This window comes from Rhinoraja longicauda, chromosome 6 (genome assembly GCF_053455715.1).
Source record: "Rhinoraja longicauda isolate Sanriku21f chromosome 6, sRhiLon1.1, whole genome shotgun sequence".
Taxonomy (NCBI): domain Eukaryota; kingdom Metazoa; phylum Chordata; class Chondrichthyes; order Rajiformes; family Arhynchobatidae; genus Rhinoraja; species Rhinoraja longicauda.
The window spans coordinates 40131687-40152379 of NC_135958.1; the positions used below are offsets into that span (position 1 = coordinate 40131687).

General features: G+C 46.8%; 1 pseudogene; it reads right to left on the bottom strand.

Annotated features, from left to right (window-relative positions):
• Positions 1 to 15937: 15937 nt before the first annotated feature.
• The window catches only part of LOC144594717 (dipeptidase 1-like), a 60495-nt pseudogene continuing 55739 nt past the window's right edge, over positions 15938 to 20693 (bottom strand).

Below are 20693 nucleotides of genomic sequence, written 5' to 3' on the forward strand. Positions count from 1 at the left end.
GACTTTGAATAATGCCGCCAAAAATGTCGCCGTCCGCATGTGTAATATAAGCAAAAAGAATTTCATTGTGCAGTTGCATACGTGACAAATATAGCACAATTGACTAGATCCAATTTGTGTTGTGGAAACAAAAGAATGTGACCATTCATCCATTTATGTCCCTCATGATTTTATCTACAGGTAATAGATCAATCTGGATATAGAAACATGCGGGGCATTAATAAGTGGAATGGTCACAGTCTTGTTTAAAGTGTAGGGGTGCCTAATACCAGAGGATAGAGCTTTCAGGGTGCAATGGGAAAAATTTAAAGGGGAACTGAGGGGAAATATTTTTACTTAGAGCATGGTGACTATTTGTAACGAGGGAGAGGTACAATGTTTAAAAGACATTTGGACAGATACATGGATAGAAAAAGGTCAGAGTGGTTTTGGCCAGTACCAGTATATGGGACTAGCTCAGGGAGGCAAAGTGGGTAGTATATATGAGTTTGGCCAAAGGCTTGTTTCCATGTTGTATAAACCTATGACTCCATAGATTCAGTGTCAGAAAGGGCACCAGAGGTTATGGGGAGAAGGCAGGAGAATGGGGTTAGGAGGGAGATATAGATCAGCCATGATTGGAGTAGGCTTGGTGGGCTGAATGGCCTAATTTTTTTAGTTTAGTTTAAAGATACAACGCGGAAACTGGCCCTTTCGGCCCACCGCGTCCGCGCCGACCAGCGATCCCCACACATTAACACTATCCTATACCCACTAGAGACAATTTTTACATTTACCAAGCCAATTAACCTACATACCTGTATGTCATTGGAGTGTGGAAGGAAACCGAAGATCTCAGAGAAAACCCGCGCAGGTCACGGGGAGAACGTACAAACTCCGTACAGACAATTCTGCTCCTATCACTTATGATCTTACGATTCCAGAAACATAAAGAGTAAGAAAGGAGACAATGCTGACAAAATGCTGAGTCTCCATACATGTGAGTTGGTTTCCGCAGAGTCACTCTGAGGAAGGTCCATCTCATGTCTGCCACCGTGACCATTGGTACACGCACACCTGAGACTGGCGGGGCGGGGAAGGACCTGCCTTTCTCACATTGAGAGCCAAAAACAAGGGTGAACTCATCAGGATCAGAAAGACGATCAACTCCCACTGAGTTGATTCTTCAGACTGACAGTCAAAGGACAGGGATGCACAGAGATATGGAAGGGTAAGGTGTGAAAATAAGACATCAAAGGGGACGGGGGTCAAGGAAAATGTAGAATGAATCATTGTGAGCTGAGGGGAAGGTGCCAACGAGACGTACAATCAATAAAATTTAATGAGGAGGACAGCTAAACTAGTCGGACAACTATGATGGGGGAGGGTTGGAGAGAGAGGGAAAGCAACGTTTACTTGAAGTTCGTGAAGTCAATATTCATACTGCTGGGGTGTAAGTTGCCCAAGCAAAATATGAGGTGCTGTTCCCCCAACTTGCATTGGGCCTCACTCTGACAGTGGAGGAGGCCCAGGACAGAAAGGTCAGTGTTGGAGTGGGAGGGGGAGTTAAAGTGTTTAGCAACCGGGAGACCATGGAGGCCTTTCAGTTCTCGGCCTTTTAACTGGGTGCGGTGTAAAGCTGACGAATCAGATGTGAAGTGCATCCTGCCCCTCGGCTTGGTGCATTTGTTCTGTGACCTCCAGTTTATCTCTGGCTTCCACGCTTCAATACGCAGGCACTGAAGTCAGAGCATGTTGACCCACATCCTTATGGAACCACTGGCTAAAAAAAGGTGTCGGAAGGAACTGCAGATGCTGGTTTAAACCGAAGATAGACACAAAATGCTGGAGTAACTCAGCGGGCCAGACAGCATCTCTGGAGGGAAGGAATCCTTCTCTAGCTGAGTTACTCTAGCATTTTGAAAAGGATTTCTTCTCTCCAGAGATGCTGCCTGTCCCGCTGAGTTTTTGTGTCTATCTTCGGCTAAACAAAGATCATATCTGGCTCATCAAACCCTCTAGGATTGCATTCCATCTATTCCCTACCTTAATTTTCCTTACTCACATTTAATTCCATTCCTGAAATCCCAAACTCCTTCCCCATCTACAAAGCACAGGTCAGAACTGTGATGGGAAAGTTTCCACTTCACTGGAGGAGTGAACACGATCTAGGACATAGCATTTTATTTGGTTGATGGCTCATCCACCTAAATACTGAGTCCTGCCACTGCCAACACACTGTGGTCACAGTGTGGGCCCTCTATAAATGTAGACTTCCAATTCGTATATTCACTGGAATTTAGAAGGGTGAGAGGGGATCTTATAGAAACATATAAAATTATTAAAGGACTGGACAAGCTAGATGCAGGAAAAATGTTCCCAATGTTGGGGGAGTCCAGAACCAGGGGCCACAGTTTAAGAATAACGAGGTAGGCCATTTTAAACTGAGATTAGGAAAAACTTTTTCACCCAGAGAGTAGTGGATTTGTGGAATTCTCTGCCTCAGAAGGCAGTGGAGGCCAATTCACAGGATGCATTCAAAAGAGAGTTAGATAGAGCTCTTGGGGCTAGCGGAATCAAGGGGTATGGGGAGAAGGCAGGCACGGGGTATTGATTGTGGATGATCAGCCATGATCACATTGAATGGCGGTGCTGGCTCGAAGGGCCGAATGGCCTACTCCTGCACCTAATGTCTATGTATCCAACTGGGAGAGTCCTGCAGCAACTCACCCAACCCAACAGATGCATGGGTGCGTCACCAGCTTCTGGTTCCCCAGGTCCCATGGAGTTAGCTGTTTATTCATTTTTCATCTGTTCTACTGAAATAGCAACAAGGTGGCCAACCTGAGACCACCATGGTATTCTCGTAAGTGCGTGGACTAAGTACACAACGATATCATCAAGCGCCCTGGCACAATTAATTTCTTCTAGAGATAGAGCCCTTAAGCCCGCTGAGTCCACGCAAACCATTGATCACCCTGGTGTTCACACTTCCTACACAACAGGGGCAATTTACAGAGGCCAATTAACCTACAAACCTGCACATCTTTGGGACGTGGGCAGAGGCTGGAGTACCTGGAGGAAACTCACGCGATCACAGGGAGAACTCCTCACAGACAGCACTGTGGACATAATCGGGCCCAGGTCTCAGGCACTGTGAGGTAGCAGCTCTACCAGCCACGTCACCATGCTGCTCAAATACTAAGTTACCTGCCGCCTGAACAAGGAAACTACTTTGTCATTCTCGCAAGATGAAGGCAGTAAGAACCTAAAGACACATAAGGTGCAAAATGATTTTACAGACGTTGGGTTGACCAGCTGGGGTGCGGTAGATTAAAAGTAATTCCTTGTTAACAGAGCAATCAGAATGAAAGGGCGCTCTTTCAGAAAGGAGGTGAGGAGGAACTTCTTTAGTCAGAGGGTAGTTAATCTGTGGAACTCATTGCCACAGAGGGCTGTGGAGGCCAAGTCAGTGGATATTTTTAAGGCAGAGACAGAGACAAATTCTTGATTAGAACGGGTGTCAAGGGTTATGGGGAGAAGGCAGGAAAATAGGATTAGGGAGGCAGAGATCAGGCATGATTGAATGGCGGAGTAGACTCGATGGGCCGAATGGCCTAATTCTACTCCTATAACTTGTGAACATGTGAGCGGGGGTTGTGGCTTCTGGCAATGCTCGTTACTGGAGGAGCAGGAGTTATGATTATTGACAATCGCACCTTATTTGTGGGGTAGAGACGTTCAGAGATAGAGATAATGATAGTAGTTCAGTTGTTGCAGAGTAGGAAATTGAGGACCGGAAATTGAGGTTCTGTATTCAGAGAAAGCCAATTTCAAAATGACAGAACAGGACTTGGCAAAAGTTGGCTTTAGGGCAGTTATATGTGATCAGTGAAAAATGAAATGGTAAGATTTCAGAGCCGTAATAGAGAGGAGGAGATTAAAAATAAACAATAGCTAATGGCAGAAATGAAAACAGAGGAGGCCCTGTAGGGATGTGCAGGGTGGAACTACAGATGCTGGTTTAAACCGAAGATAGACACAACAAGCTGGAGAAACTCAGCAGGACAGGCAGCGTCTCCGGAGAGATGGGATGGGTGATGTTTCAGGTCAAGACCCTTCTTCAGACCAGTTAGGGAAAAGGAAAACGAGAGATATAGTCGATGATGTGGAGACATAAAGAACAATGACTGAAAGATATGCAAAAACAGGTAATGATGATAAAGGAAACAGGTCATTGTTTGCTCTTTGTTGGGTGAGAGCGAGAAGCTTGGGTGGGGGAGGGATAGAGAGAGAGGGAGGGAGGGAATGCCGGGGTTATTTGAAGTTAGAGAAATCAAATTCATACCACTGGGCTGTAAGCTGCCCAAGCAAAATAGGAGATGCTGTTCCTATAGGGATAGAAGTGTCTAAATACAGTAATTAGGAGCTGAAAGAGGAGCACCAAATAGCTGACAGCTTACCAACAGTAAGTGTATTTATAGACAGGGTAAACGCAGAAAGCGTGGAGGTCATTAATAACCCAAAGTTGTGACGTGCATTGAGTCACAGGAAGTGCATGTGGTCTTAAACTCATGTTGGAAGAGGACATTCTGCAGGGGTATTTAGGGAAAGGGAAGACATATGACTTAGCTTTAAGTCGTGATGCGCATGTAACCAAGGACATTACAGTGTGTGTGTGTTTACAATGTTGCATGAGGATTTGAGTTACCATGGTTTAGATAAAGATAAAGAACGAGGGAATGTGAAAACAAAACTGATGAGGTTGTCTGACTGCATCAAGGAAATTTCAATTCTACATTCAAACATTTATAGAATGAGAAAAATGGAAAGATAAAATACAGTTGTACAGTTTAGTTTATTGTCACCTGTACCGAGGTACAGTGAAAAGCATTTGTTGCTTGCTATCCAGGCAGCAGAAAGACAATACATGATTACAATTGAACCAATTACAGAGTATACATGCATGATATGGGAATAAAAGCCTGTTCTCATGACTCTCACAGTGCTTCCCGCTTATCCAGGTGAGCACAGGAATGATGGAGCAGGTGGATGTTCGATCCTCAACCCCCATCTTTGTTTGGTGAGCGAGCTGCAGGGGGTCCAGGTGGGGTTTAACCAGGGGTCGCAGGTGAGTGAGCACCAGCCTCTCCAGGGTCTTCATGATGTGTGAGGTCAGCGCCACCTGTCTGTAGTCCTTGGAGGAGCTGGGGCCCGTCCTCTGCTACAGGAACCAGGCAGGATGTCTTCCCCATCACAGGAACCCTCTCCAGGCTCAGATTGAAGATATGCTGGGGCACTCCACACAACTGGCTGGCACATGCCTTGAGTACCCTGGGGCTGATGGGGACGTGTGGCTTTGCCTGGGCGGAGTCTGCTCAGCTCCTTCCTCACCTGCTCAGCCTTGATGGTCAGGCGCGATTAAGAAGGGGCAGAGGAAGTGGACCAGGGGGATTGAGGGGGGGGGGGGGGGGGGGAGTCTGTCGGGGAGCAGAGGGGAGGGTGGGCAGAGGCACCACCATCAAATCTGTTAAAAAACAGGTTTAGCTGGTTGGCCCAGTCCTGATTGCTTTCCCTCCCCAGGCCACTGGTCATCTTGTAGCCTGTGATACTCTTCACACCGCTCCACACACCCCTCATGTTGTTCTGCTGATGCTTCAGCTCCAGCTTCCTCCCGTAGTCGTCCTTGCCCTGCCTCAGTCCCCGTTCAGGTCTTGTCGCACCCTTCACCTCCTCCTTGCCACCATTCCTGAAGGCCCTCTTCTTCTGGTTTTATGTCACTGGTGACCCAGGGCTTGTTGTTGGGGAAACAGTGTACAGTCTCCTCAGGGACAACGTTATCCACACACAACTTTATGTAGCTGGTAACACAGTCCGTGAGTCCATCAATGTCCTCTCCATGGGGACTACAGAGCGGGTCCCAGTCTGTGACCTCAAACAGCCCTGTACAGCGTGACAGGCCTCCTGTGGCCACCCCCTCACTGGCCTTGTGGTCACAGGCAGCCTCTGGGCCATTGGCTCACACCTGGGTAGGAGGTGAACCAGGCTGTGGTCGGATCTTCCCAGTGGTGGAAGGGCTATGGGGCTGCACGCCTCGTTAACATTGGCAGACAGCAGCTCCAATGTTTTCACATCCCTGGTGGGGCAGTCAACAAACTGAGTGAAAGTGGGTAGAGTAGCGTCCAAAGCCACGTGGTTGAAATGCCGCGAGATTGCCATGGGAGCAGTCGGGCACTGCGTCTAGAGTCTCACGGTGACTGTGTGGATGGCGTCACTCATGCGCAGCGGGTTGGCGGGCGTGTGAGAATCCCCTGGACATGTGGTATTGGTGAAGACCCACAGTCATGTCAATAGGTGTCTTGGCCACTTTGTGGAGATCTAATTAATGCTTACATTTGCAACAGAGTTGAATTTTATGTTGGACATGCTCTTTGAGTTTTGGAGGTGTATTTGATAGAACACTCCCAAAGAGGAATAAGCACTGAAAATTAAAGTAAGAATTTAATTATTATTAAAAACATTATCGCCTGTACATAATCTAGAGCTCACTGTCAAGGCTGCGAGCAAAAGGTGAGATTGTTACGTTCCCTCACGATGCTGATTGTTTGATGGATTGTACGTGGTGCTGTGGTTTTCCCACGGCTGGAGAGGGTGCAGACAGAGGGTGTCTGCCAGACAGCAATAAACAGATGGGTATTGTATTTTACACTCCAACCAGTATTCAGTGCTGGACGCTGATGGGGTAGAGGATTCCATTAGAAAGTACAGTCAGAGCTGAGGCCAGACCACCATAGTATCAATGGGAGCCAGCACCTCCTGCTATGCAACCCACACTTCCAACAATATGAAGTCTTGCACCAGGAAGGCCGTGGAGGCCAAGTCAGTGGATATTTTTAAGGCAGAGATAGATAGATTCTTGATTAGTACGGGTGTCAGGGGTTATGGGGAGAAGGCAGGAGAATGGGGTTAGGAGGGAGAGATGGAGCATTGAATGGCAGAGTAGACTTGATGGGCCGAATGGTCTAATTCTTCTCCTATCACTTGTGAACTTATGATGGCAACGTGCCATTGTGGAACCACTTCTGTGATTTCAGGAACACCTCCCAACACAAGCTCAGCTGTGTACGGAGGAAGGAGAAAGCTTCTTGTGACAATTGGCATACAGCAGGTCACCTGATACAATCACCATTCTAAATCTTTTTGTTTCTACTTAATGTACTTGAGTTTGGCCCAATTGTATTTATGTACAGTATTATCTGATTTGATTGAATAGCTGATTTGATGGAGCAGCGGTAGAGTTGCTGCCTTACAGCGCTTACAGCACCAGAGACCCGGGTTCGATCCCGACTACGGGTGCTGTCTGTACGGAGTTTGCACGTTCTCCCCGTGACCACGTGGGTTTTCTCCGAGATCATCGGTTTCTTCCCACATTCTAAAGACGTACAGGTTTGTAGGTTGGTTGGCTTGGTAGAAATGTAAATTGTTCCGAGTGTGTGTAGGATAGTGTTAATGTCCGGGGATCGCTGGTCGGTGCGGACTCGGTGGGCCCTTGGGACTGATTCCGTGCTGTATCTCTAAGCTGAACTAAACTAAACTTTACCTCGGTACATGTGACATTATTAAATTGAAACCTTTGTTGATAAATATATATTTATTATGTACAGTAATTTAATGTGGTTAGTTATTTTAAAGCATGACCTATTTACCACATGACCTATTTACCACTCGACCCCTATTTTGTAAACTTCCATTTACCTGGCAGCAACACTACAGCCAGAATCACAACAAACAGCCTGAGTTTTTTTCCGAGATGTCAACACTTCCACCTGCAACTCTCAGTGTTTCCCACCGTGACTCTCAGAAAGCACAGACATTCGAAGTTCTGAACCTTTGCTGACAGATTCTCAGGAGTAATCTGGAACTGCAATGAATTGCAGATGCTGGAATCTTGAGCAAAACACAAAGTTCTGGAGTAACTCAGTGGTTTAGGCAGTATCTCCAGTGGGAAATGTAGGCGACGTTTCAGGTCAGGACCCTTCTTAAGACTGAGTGTCATGGGGGGAGGGTGAAAGCTGGAGAAAAGGGACGGGTGGAGGACAAAAGCTGGCAAGTGGAATCGAGGGATATGGTGAGAAGCCAGGCAAGGATTATTGATTGGGGACGATCAGCTCTGTTCACAATGAATAGCGTTGCTGGCTCGAAGGGCCGAATGGCCTCCTCCTGCACCTATTTTCTATGTTTCTAGACGGGTAGATAGAGGCGAGGTGGGGGGGGTCCCTCGATGTTGTGTATGGATCCCTTGACTGTGCCTCAGTGGTCGGCAATTATGCTCTTGCTCCACCTCTCCCCAGACAGAGCGAGGATAGAGTTACCCTCATCCTCACCTTTCACCTCACCAACATCTACATCCAACACATTCTCTGGGAGTTCAGTTTGAAGAAGGGTCTCGACCCGAAACGTCACCCATTCCTTCTCTCCCGAGATGCTACCTGACCCGCTGAGTAACTCCAGCATTTTGTGTCTACATCATTCCCCGACATGGCCGCACCTTCAACGTGATCCCACCACCAGTCAACTCTTTCCAACCCGACCCCTTTCTGCTTTCTGCAGCGACCACTCCCTCTGCATCTCTTTGCTTCACTCATCCCTTCCCACCCAACACACCTCATCCCCAGGTACTTTCCCTTGCAACCGCAGGAGAGTTAACACCTGTCCCAACACCTCCTCCCTCATCTCCATCCAGTAGCCCCAGCGGCCCTTCCAGATGAGACAGAAGTTCACACGCATCTCCCCAAACTTCATCTCCTCCATTTGGCGATGCCAATGTGGCCTCCTTTACATTGGAGAGACCTAGCACAGACCAGGCCACCATTTTGCTGAACATTTGTGCTTGCTCCTCCAAGCCCAATTGGATCTACTAATTGTCAACCATTTCAACACACTGTCCATTCCCATATCAACCTTTCTGTCCTGGGCCTTCTCCATTGCCAAAGTGAGCCCACTCTCAAACTGGAAGAACACTAACTCATGTTCCGCTTGGGTAGCTTGCAACCCAACAGTATGAACATTGAATTCTCCAAATAAGTAATAACCCACTGCCCCCTCTCTCTTCCATTTCCCCCTCTACTACACCCATTTCTCCAACTACCCCACCCTCCCCCCAACCCCATCCATCCCATTCTACTTATATCCCTCCCTCTGCCTTTGCATTTCACTCCTCCTTATCTGGGACCTTCTTGTCTCCTTTTCATCTCTAGCGCTGTCACCTGCTCCACACGTCTGCCAATGAAACCCTCCTTATCTTCATCCATTTGTCATCTGCCAGGCTGTGTTCTGCCTCGATCTCATTTCCCCAGCTTCAACACCCCCCAACTACAATCAATCTGAAGGGTCCCGACACAAATCGTTGCCTCCCCATTCCCTCCACAGATGCTGCCTGACCCGCTGAGTTACTCCAGCACTTTGTGTTTTTCTGTCTATAGTAGTTCATTGGGGAGCAGTTATATCCTATAATTAGTAGTTGTGCTGTAAAATCTGAGTGCTCTGGCACGTCATGAAAACAGAAAATGGTTTATTCACCAGATCGGACAGCATTTATGGAGGGAGAAACAGGCAACTGTGCTAATTCAATGATCACTGTTCAGAATGACCCCACACAGATGCTGCCTTTGTGTTGAGTATTTACAGCAGTTTTGTTTTTATTTTAGACTTATAGTAGCTGCAGGCTTTTATTGTTTTTTAATCACTGTGAGCCTAAATCTGATAAATCTGAACTAACTGAAGTATATTTAATTGTTTTTGTTTTCTAGTATATTTAGGTAATTTTCTTTTCCGTTAAAATGTAAATTTATGATTAGTTTGAATGGTTTCTGAGCATTTCATTTACCTTGTTCACACGGTACCTTGAACGCTTTTGTCTTCCTGCTATACAGTCAAAGAACAGACTAAATATGAATACAGTCAATCCATCCACAGCGCACAGATAAAGGCTAAGGGTACAGCGTTTAATACAAGAAATAATAGTGACATCTGATAAAGTTCGATTGAAGATAGTTCAGAGATCTCCAATGAGGTAGATGAGAGGTCAGGACAGCACTCTAGTTGATGAGAGGATCATTCAGTTGCCTGATAACAGCCGGGAAGAAACCCCATGAATCTGGAAATAAGCATTTTGAAACTTCTGTACCTCTTGCCTGATGGCAGAGGAGAGAAGAGGGAATAATCGGGGTGAGGCTGGTCCTTGATTATGCTGCTGCCCTTGTGAGGCAGCGTGAAGTGTAGATGGAGTCAATGGAAGAGAGGCCTGTTTGTGCGATGGTCTGGGCTGCGTCCACAATTCTCTGCAATTTCTTGCGGTCCTAGATGGAGCTGTTCCCAAACTATGATGTGATGCATCGTGATAAAATGCTTTCGATGGTGCATCTGGAGAAGTTGGTGAGTGGTTGGGGACTTCCTCAGTGAGGTAAGGAAATACAGGCGTTGGTGATCTTTCTTGGCCATTGCTTCAACATGGCTGGTTTAGGACAGGGCAATCGATTGATATCAAAAATCACTTCAGCAACCTGCAAGCTTTGGGGTGTGGATTAGCTGGCTATCTATGTGGTACTGTGTGGTAGGGGGTGATCTTGCCATTTGCAGCCTGGTGGATCGGCACTGTGGAGTTGGGGTGGGCTTTGTTCAGGGTGTTATGGCTGGAAGATCAGCTTTTGTTCGGCTGCAAACCAGCAAATACAGGCAGCTTGGGGCAGCCAGGAAATGTCTGTCCCATAATGCAATTGCACGAGGAGGGATGATACGAGGAAGCAGTACACATGCAGGGTTTTCTGTGAGGGTTCACTGTAAAAGATAGTTTATGTTGATATTAATGCTCCAAAACTAACCACCTTCTCCAAACATCAATACACCCTAAACCCCTCACCAAGCAGAAACATTCTCTCACAGCTCTGCATCAACAAATCATTTTGTTATCTTGAGAATCTCCAGCCTCGGCTCAAGAAGGGAGTCTGGCCTTTCTGTTTTCCCTCATTGTTATAATCATTCAGTTTTGAATACTTTGTCCACACTCATCAATGTCTCCACATCAATATTGAAAATAGTGGGATGAAAACTGTTCACACTTCTCCAAGTGAAGAGCGTTTTATTGTCCAATGTCCCAGATAGAACAATGACATTCTTATTGTCCAATAAACAACTTCAATGTCAACATGTTCAACACACATTTTATTCACCTGTCCTTATGTTTAATTATTATGGGAGGGCGATAAGAGTGTTCCTGTTATCCTACCACGACTGTAGACACTACTTGGTGGCTATAAACACGTGCAAGAATTGATTATAGACAATAGGTGCAGGAGTAGGCCATTCGGCCCTTCGTGCCAGCACCGCCATTCAATGTGATCATGGCAGATCATTCTCAATCAGTACCCCGTTCCTGCCTTCTCCCCATACCCCTGACTCCGCTATCCTTAAGAGCTCTATCTAGCTCTCTCTTGAATGCATTCAGAGAATTGGCCTCCACTGCATTCTGAGGCAGAGAATTCCACAGATTTACAACTCTCTGACTGAAAAAGTTTTTCCTCATCTCCGTTCTAAATGGCCTACCCCTTATTCTTAAACTGTGGCTCCTGGTTCTTGACTCCCCCAACATTGGGAACATGTTTCCTGCCTCTAACGTGTCCAACCTCTTAATAATCTTATATGTTTTGATAAGATCCCCTCTCATCCTTTTAAATTCCAGTGTATACAAGCCAAGTCGCTCCAGTCTTTCAACATATGACAGTCGGCCATTCCGGGAATTAACCTAGTAAACCTACGCTACACGCCCTCAATAGCAAGAATATACTTCCTCATATATGGAGACCAAAACTGCACACAGTACTCCAGGTGCGGTCTCACTAGGGCCCTGTACAACTGCAGAAGGACCTCTTTGCTCCTATACTCAACTCCTCTTGTTATGAAGGCTGAAGTAGGGTCTCGACCCGAAACGTCACCCATTCCTTCTCTCCTGAGATGCTGCCTGACCTGCTGAGTTACTCCAGCATTTTGTGAATAAATACCTTCGATTTGTACCAACATCTGCAGTTATTTTCTTATATTATATTCCATTAGCTTTCTTCACTGCCTGCTGTACCTGCATGCTTCCTTTCAGTGACTGATGCACTAGGACATCCAGATCTCGTTGTACGTCCCGATTAAACTGACCTCCCGATATATGATTCCATTTAGTGTGCAGTGCTGAATATACCCAACAGTGTTCTAATCATGTTCAACTACACTTGAATTAGATACTTCTCTCCATCACATTTCCAAACGCTACCATTCTTGGCTCCCAACCAAACAGAACTGAATTTTACGCACCATATCTTAGGAAGGATGTGCTGGCTCTGGAGAGGGTCGTCTCCAGAGGAGGTTTACAAGAACGATCCCAGGAAAGAGTGGGTTAGCAAATGGTGAGCGTTTGATGGCACTGGGCCTGCACTGGCTGGATTTTAGAAGGATGAGGGGGGACCTCATTGAAAGTTACCGAATAATGAAAGGCTTGGATAGAGTGGATGTGGAGAGGATGTTTCCACTAGAGGGAGCGTCCAGGACTTGAGGTCAGAGCCTCAGAATTAAAGGACGTTTCTTTAGCAAGGGGATGAGGAGGAATTTCTTTAATCAGAGGGTGATGAAAATGTGGAATTCTTTGCAACAGAAGGCTGTAGAGGCCAAGTCAATAGACATTTTTTAAGGCAGAGATAGATAGATTCTTGATTAGTAAGGGTGTCAAGGGTTATGGGGAGAAGGCAAGAGAATGGGGTTAGGAGGTTGAGATAGATCAGCCATGATTGAATGCAGGAACAGACTTGTTGGGCCGAATGGCCAGATTCTGCACCTATCACTTATGAACTTATAAGGTGACAGGCAGTACTCTTCCTTTGGTGGTTCATAGGTTTCAGACCACATTCCATGGTCAGAATGGTAGGATGTGGTCAAAGATGATCATCAAGACTACAGCCTTCCCTGAAAGCAGACGGGATCCTTATTAGAGCATGGATAAACTTATGCCAAATATATGTGTGCACCAGGCAGCGTATATGAAGTGGTCCATCTTGGTTCAACACATATAAATGTAATAATCAGAATCTAATTTTTTTTATTTTCTGCTTTATTTCCAACAATATGTCATAAGTCATAGGGGCAGAATTGGGCCATTTGGCCCATCAAGTCTATTCCGCCATTCAATCATGGCTGATCTATCTCTCCCTCCTATTCTCCTGCCTTATCCCCATACCCCTTGACATCTGTAGATGTCTGGAAGATTTATGGCCCGGATCTAAATGGCCTTTAGAAGGTGATGTTGAGTGGCCATCTTGAACCGCTGCACTGAAGATATTCTTTACCCAACAATGAAGGAGCAGCTCTTTCTATCAGATGCACAAGACGTGAAGGAAATAAAATAAGGCTCTTCGGAGAGGTGGAGATTGATTTTTTAGTGCGGCAAGGAGGTGATGCCGTGTAAAACCACCACAAGGGGCACACGGTTTCATTTGCCAAGAGGAACAGAAGGAGAAAGGTTTGATAAAATGGTAGATCTACACGAAAGCATCTTTAAAACTCAAAGGAAAACTATGAATAGTTATGGCCACAACAAGGGGACAATGTTGAGGCAATTGGGAAAGGAAAGACTAGCCTCACTCTAATGTTCCCTGACGACAAGGAAAATAAATATGAAAGAATGGCATGAAAAAGATACCTTCTTGTTTGTACGCTGTAACGTGAGGATAGAATGAAAGGATCAAGTCACGTCAAGTTTTTTTGTATAGCACATTTAAAAACAACCCACGTTGACCAAAGTGCTGCCCATCAGTTCAGGTACTAAGAAACGAACATACAATGGCACACAAACATAACAGCACATACATAAACAGTTCACAGCGCCCCCTCAGAGGGCCTCAAACGCGAGGGAGTAGAAATAGGTTTTGAGCCTGGACTTAAAGGAGTGGATGGAGGGGGCAGTTCTGATGGGGAGAGGGATGCTGTTCCACAGTCTAGGAGCTGCAACCGCAAAAGCGCGGTCACCCCTGAGCTTAAGCCTAGAACGCGGGATAGTCAGTAGCCCCAAGTCGGCCGACCTGAGGGACCTGGAGATAGAGTGGTGGGTTAGAAGATTTTTGATATGGGGGGGGGGGGGGGGGGGGGCAAGCCTGTTTAGGGCTTTGTATGTGAACAGGAGGAGCTTGAAGTTGATTCTGTACCGTACTGGGAGCCAGTGGAGAGAGGCCAGAATCGGGGTGATGTGGTCCCTTTTACGAGTACCCGTCAGGAGTCTCGCTGCGGCGTTTTGGACCAATTGCAGGCGGGACAGACAGAAACAGACAGCTTATGGGAATGAGAGATCTGCACTGGGGACACAAAGATATCATATCATATCATATATATACAGCCGGAAACAGGCCTTTTCGGCCCACCAAGTCCGTGCCGCCCAGTGATCCCCGCACATTAACACTATCCTACACCCACTAGGGACAATTTTTACATTTACCCAGCCAATTAACCTACATACCTGTACGTCTTTGGATATATAAGGATATATAAGGTTTAAGAACAGAGAAAAGAGGCAGCATTTTACAAAGCCCCTTCCCTTTACTGGAGTTAATAATCAATGAAGAGCCCAAGCTAAACTTTTGAGACTTGATCAGATGAGTGGAAGGATATTAACAAGAATTATCGAGTTGGATGTTCTGTTTGTATGTTCTATATTTTCATGATTCTGTCGTGAAATAATCCTGATTCAAAGGAAAGATAGACACAAAATGCTGGAGTAACTCAGCAGTTCAGGCAGCATCTCTGGATAGAAGGAATGGGTGACGTTTCGGGTCTTGCTGATTCTGACGTTTGCAGTTTCAGACACCAGTTTGAAGAAGGGTCTCGACTCAAAATGTCACCCATTCCTTCTTTCCAAAGATGCTGCCTGGCTGGCTGAGTTATTCCAACATTTTGTTTCTATCTTCAGTTTAAACCAATATCTGCCGTTCCTTCCTGCACTGATTCAAAGGGACATGCACAGGAGAAATCTAACCAATCAATAGATATATATGCAAACCAGTGAACTGAATGGTAAAATTGTACACAGTACGTTGTGGTTTAAATAAAATGAAGAATCTCCTCAATTTTACTTCAAATGTAAGCTGTATGTCAATTTTAAAAGTATTGAGTTGATGGTTATTAACAACATGACTTCCAAGAATGGAAACCAATGCAACGCTGGACTCTGCTTCATGTAAAGCGTTAGAGAAATAAATCAAAGGTAAAAAGAGGTGTCGCGGTGGTGCAGTGGTAGAGTTGCTGCCTTACAGCACCAAACACCCAGGTTCGATCCAGACTACGGGATGTCTGTGCAGAGTTTGTACGCTCTCCCCAAGATCTGCGTGGGTTTTCTCCGGGTGCTCCGGTTTCTTCCCAGACTCCAACGACGTTCGGGTTTGTAGGTTAATTGGTTTGGTAGAATTGTAAATTGTCCCTAGTGTGTGCAGGATAGTGTAAGTGTGTGGGGATCGCTGGTCAGTACAGACTCGGTGGGCCAAAGGACCTGTTTCCGCCCGTATCTCTAAACTAGACTAAACAAAACAATAAGGAGGAGTTTAGAGGGATATGAGCGACGTGTGGGAAGATGGGTCCAGCTTACATGGGGCTGCTTGATCGGCATGGACTAGTTGGGCAAACGGCCTGTTTTCATGCTGTCTGACTCTACAACTCTCTAAACCTCTATGTGTGTGTCCATGTGCAGGTAGTTTAAACCTGGGAATTCTGTGAAAAGGACATAAATGGCCACTAATGCCTGGATCCACAGCATTGTTGCTGGTTGTGCTGAAAGATCAGAAGAAACTCAGTAGAAATTATACTGCTACATTTTTCCTTTTATTCGTTGCCTTCTGTGAATGAGTGATATTTTCTGGGGCTGCTGCCCCTTGATCTCTTACACTAATAAATGGTACGCCAGGTAAACAGATGTGACCACTGCAGGCATCAAAACCAGTGGGTTTCCATTGTTAATTTGATCCCTATAACCATAGCCAGTCCTGCATGAATTCATAATCTCTTCATATGGAATGGGCTCATCATCTCCTGGAGAAAGGGATTTAACCTAGAAAAGGAACAGAAATAAAATATATTTTAACCCCTCGAGTCTATTAACATGTAGACCTTAGTGTTTTCCAAGATGGCGTCCAACCCAGGTGACCATTTGTGTGCTAACCACAGAAGCAAATCTACAAACTCATCTTACAATTGCTCCACACTCTTAAATATTTATTTCTACAGCAATAGTTCTTACTTTAATGATCTTCTTACCCTCGGACTATCCTTGATTGGACTTTGCTGGCTTTGCCTTACACCAAACGTTATTCCTTTATCATGTATCTATGCACAGTAAATCGATCAATTGTAATCATGTGTTGTCTTTCTGCTATCTAGTTAGCACGCAACCAAAACTTTTCATTGTACCTCGGTACACGTGACAATAAACTAAACAAACTAACATTTTGCAGAAAGTTCAGCTCGACCTAAAATACTAATAGGAAAACAATTTCAAATTGTGGTTTCTGAATAATTCAATTTTTTATAAATGTATTCATTCTGTCAATGCTGGTATTTATTATCCACTCCTCATTGGTTCTGAACTGAGAAGGCACATAAACATCAACCATATTCATGGAATTCACAGTCTGAAGAAAGATCTACACCCAAAATGTCAGCCATTCCTTCTCTCCAGAGATGCTGCCTGTCCCGCTGAGTTACTCCAGCATTTAGTGTCTATCGAACCACATTAATGGGTTGCACATCACCTATCACTAAATTTTCTGTCCACCGAAATCTCTAGTTTTTAAATGGTATAAAAATTAGATTCAGATTCAAGTTAGTTTATTGTCACATAACACCAGGTGCAATGAAATTCCTGGTTTAACACATCAAGGACCTCCAGTTTTGTTAACGAACAGGAAATCCAACCCGCGACAAACGCCGTTCATTAATCGTTGGAATGACTGGGCGGCGTTCTTGAGGCCGAACGGCATCCGTACGAACTCGTAGAGTCCGAACGGCGTGATGATTGCCGTCTTGGGTACATCCTCCGGGTGGACCGGGATCTGGTTGTAACCTCGCACCAGATCCACCTTTGAAAATATCGTGGCCCCAGCCAAATGGGCGTTGAAGTCCTGGATGTGGGGCACGGGGTATCGGTCCTCGGCGGTAGCGACGTTCAGCCGCCGATAATCCCCGCAAGGCCTCCAGCCCCCGTTTGCCTTGGGGACCATGTGGAGTGGAGATGCCCATGGGCTGTTGGAAGGGTGGACGATCCCCAAGGACTCCATCGTACGGAACTCCTGTCGTGCCAGGCGTAGTTTCTCAGGCGGGAGTCGGCGTGCTCGTGCGTGGAGGGGTGGGCCGGTAGTCGTGATATAATGGAACACCCCATGCTTGGGGGTCGATGACCGGAATTGCGGGGCCATAATATCCGGAAAGTCCGCCAGCACCCGAGCGAAATGGGAGTCCACGGACGACAGCGGGCGTATAACGGGGTCGTTCAGCCGCAACGCGATGGGCTCCATCGTGGCGGAGTGGACCAAGCGCTGCTGCCTGACGTCCACGAGGAGAGAATGAGCCCGCAGAAAGTCGGCCCCGAGCAACGGCTGGGAGACGTCGGCGATCGTAAACAGCCAGGTAAAATGACTGGCGCCGAAAACGATGTGGACCGTGCGGACGCCATACGTCTGGATAATGCTCCCATTTGCCGCGGTGAGGATGGGCCCCCGCTTCCCAGAACGAATGTCCAGCGGCGAAGGGGGCAGGACGCTCAGCTCCGCCCCGGTATCCACGAGGAAGCGGCTCCCGGACCGCCGATCCCAGGCGAAGAGGCGGTGAATCTGGCCGGCCACCGCAGGGACTATTGGTAGCCGGCCCCGGCGTTTCCCGGAAATGTGCACGGCTGGCGGCATTGTCGGGCTGCCGCACCCCAGCGCTGGTGGTAATAACACCAGTACCTCTTGCTGGTGCTGGCTGGAGCCTGCTGATGTGGGACTGCAGGTGCACGACCCGCAATGGCCACCGGGGGCGATCTCGCAGGCCTCCGGGACGTAGCTGTCACTCCTTCCACAGCTCCCCCGCCCGACCGGAGAAAATCGGGCGCTTCTCGAGTGACGTTTAGCGCACTGACGTCATCACGGCGCGCCGCCCACAGCGCGTCCGCGCGCCTGCCGAGGGCCCGGGTGTCTTCCCAGGAGACGTCGGTGAGCTGCAGGCGAATGTCGGCCGGCAGCAGGTGCAGGTACGTATATTCAAACATTAGGCACGGTCTGTGCCCGTCGAGCAGCGCGACCATCTCCTTCAGGAGGCTAGATGGGCGCCGGTCACCGAGGCCTGGCATGTGGAGGAGCCTTTCGGCCCGCTCCATTCGGGTTAGCCCGTAGGTTTGGAGCAGCAGCTCCTTAAGGGCTTCATATTTACCGTCGGCCGGTGGGTCCTGGAGGAACTCCGTTACCTCTTCGGCCGCGTCCTGGTCAAGGGCTCCCACCAGGTGGAAAAACCGGGTGTCATCCGTTATGTTGCCCCGCAGCTGGAACTGGGCCTCCGCTTGGTAAAACCAAATGCGAGCCCGGGTGGTCCAGAAGGTCGGGAGCTTGATGCCTACCGCGTCGACAGCTGGGGCCTGGTCGGCCTGCGAGCCGGACGGGCGGTCGAATTCTGTTTTTCTGTCCATCCTAATGAATGGACCGTCGAGGTCACCAATGTAGCGTGTTGATAAAGGCAAGGAGCCAGGTATTTTGGGAAGGTATATTTATTGGTTCGTGGGTCTCGGACGGGTCTAGTCTGCCGGAATGGCTTGGCGCCCAAACCTTGTCCTTTTATACCTGAGTCCAGGACCGCCTCCCGGGACTGGTCCATTCCCGTGCCGAGGGGTCGGTAGTAGTATGGCCCGACCCTTGGGAGCCGCCACATTAAGTTGATATCCCTGTCTTACAGAGAGGACTCATCACAATTGCTCTGATCTTTGAAAGGATATATTTGCTTTCTGACTTCAAGATAAGCTTTCCACAACACTTTAGTAGACCTAATGTAGTGGAAATCTTCTTGGTTCTGATATCAATTGAACTTTACCACCATCTGTGAAGGATCTATGACATGCAGTAATGGAGCAATAGACCATCCAGACAGTTGGGGAATTCTCAGACGCACTACGCAGGAATCAAAGTGCAATTCACATGTACAGAAAGTGACATAAAGACTGGCGCATATCTGTGGGATTACAAAAAAAGGTTTGAATATCATTCAACAATTTTTTTTTTTAAAGTTAACACAATATTTGATATTCTTGGGAGACCATAATTGTAAAATCGTTGTTCAAAATATAAATGGTTAACCAATAACAATCATGATTTGAAGCCACCATTAACAATAACTAGAGTCTGAAGAAGGGTCTTGACTCATTCCTTCTCTCCAGAGATGCTGCCTGTCCCGCTGATTCACTCCAGCATTTAGTGTCTGCTGCTCATGTAGCAACACAGCTGGGAAGTGCAGGATATCATTCACAACACAAAGGGTGGTGGGTGTATGGAACAAGCTGCCAGAGGAGGTAGTTGAGGCAGGGACTATCCCTATGTATAAGAAACAGTTAGACAGGTACATGGATAGAACAGGTTTGGAGGGATATGGACCAAGGGCAGGCAGGTGGGACTAGTGAAGCTGGAACATGTTGGCTGGTGTGGGAAAGTTGGGCCGAAGGGCCTGTTTCCACACTGTATCACTCTATGACTCACACTACTTCGCTCAGTAAGCAGATAGTGCCGCATCTTTGAATGTGCAGAGTGGGACTTCATCAATTTGTTGGAGTGGGTGATCCTTCAGCAGAAAGAGTGGGTCTCACTGTGTGCAGACAGGAGTGTCAGATCTGTGAGTAAATATGAAGAACAAGAGCCTTCGGAATAAGTGGAAGGAATGAGAAATTTGTGAATTAGAAAAAAGTGGGAAATCGCAGAGTAAGTGGAAAGAACATAAGAGGTCTGACTGTAAAGAATGGAGGCGCTCAGAACCAACTCCCTTCACTGGAGAAATGCCTTCTCAGCATTTGACCTGCTGAGATCCATCAGAGATGTGCATTTTAATTATCTCCCATCTCACAGAACTAAACTGCAATGAGCAGAGAGGCAACTATCAACCTTTCCCAAGAGAGAATACAGTCAACCTTATAAACAACCTCGCGAAACACCTCTGAACTACTCCTAATGCATGTATATGACAGTTTTAGAATAAGGCAAAGATGAGGAGGAATTTCTTCTTACAGATGGTCACATATTATGAATTGTTTCATGGAGATAAAGAGACAGAGAAAGAGGTCTTGACCTACAGAGTCTACTGACCACCAAGCACACATTTACATCCATCCTAAACTAGTCCCATTTAATTCTTCCAACATTCAACTCCATCAACTCCCCCCCAGATTCTACAATCCACCTAAACATTAGGCACAATGTATCGTGGCTGATTAACCCTCCAACCACATGTTTATGCATATGGAAGGAAACCTCAAAGACTGCAGTGGTTCAAGAAGACAGCTCTCTCGCATCTTCTTAAGGTCAATTAAGGGCGGGCAAATAAATGCTAGCTCAGCCTGCGAATCCCACATCATTTAAAGAGTAAAACATCAGAGCTCTGTGGAACCCCACACGGTCACAGTGGAG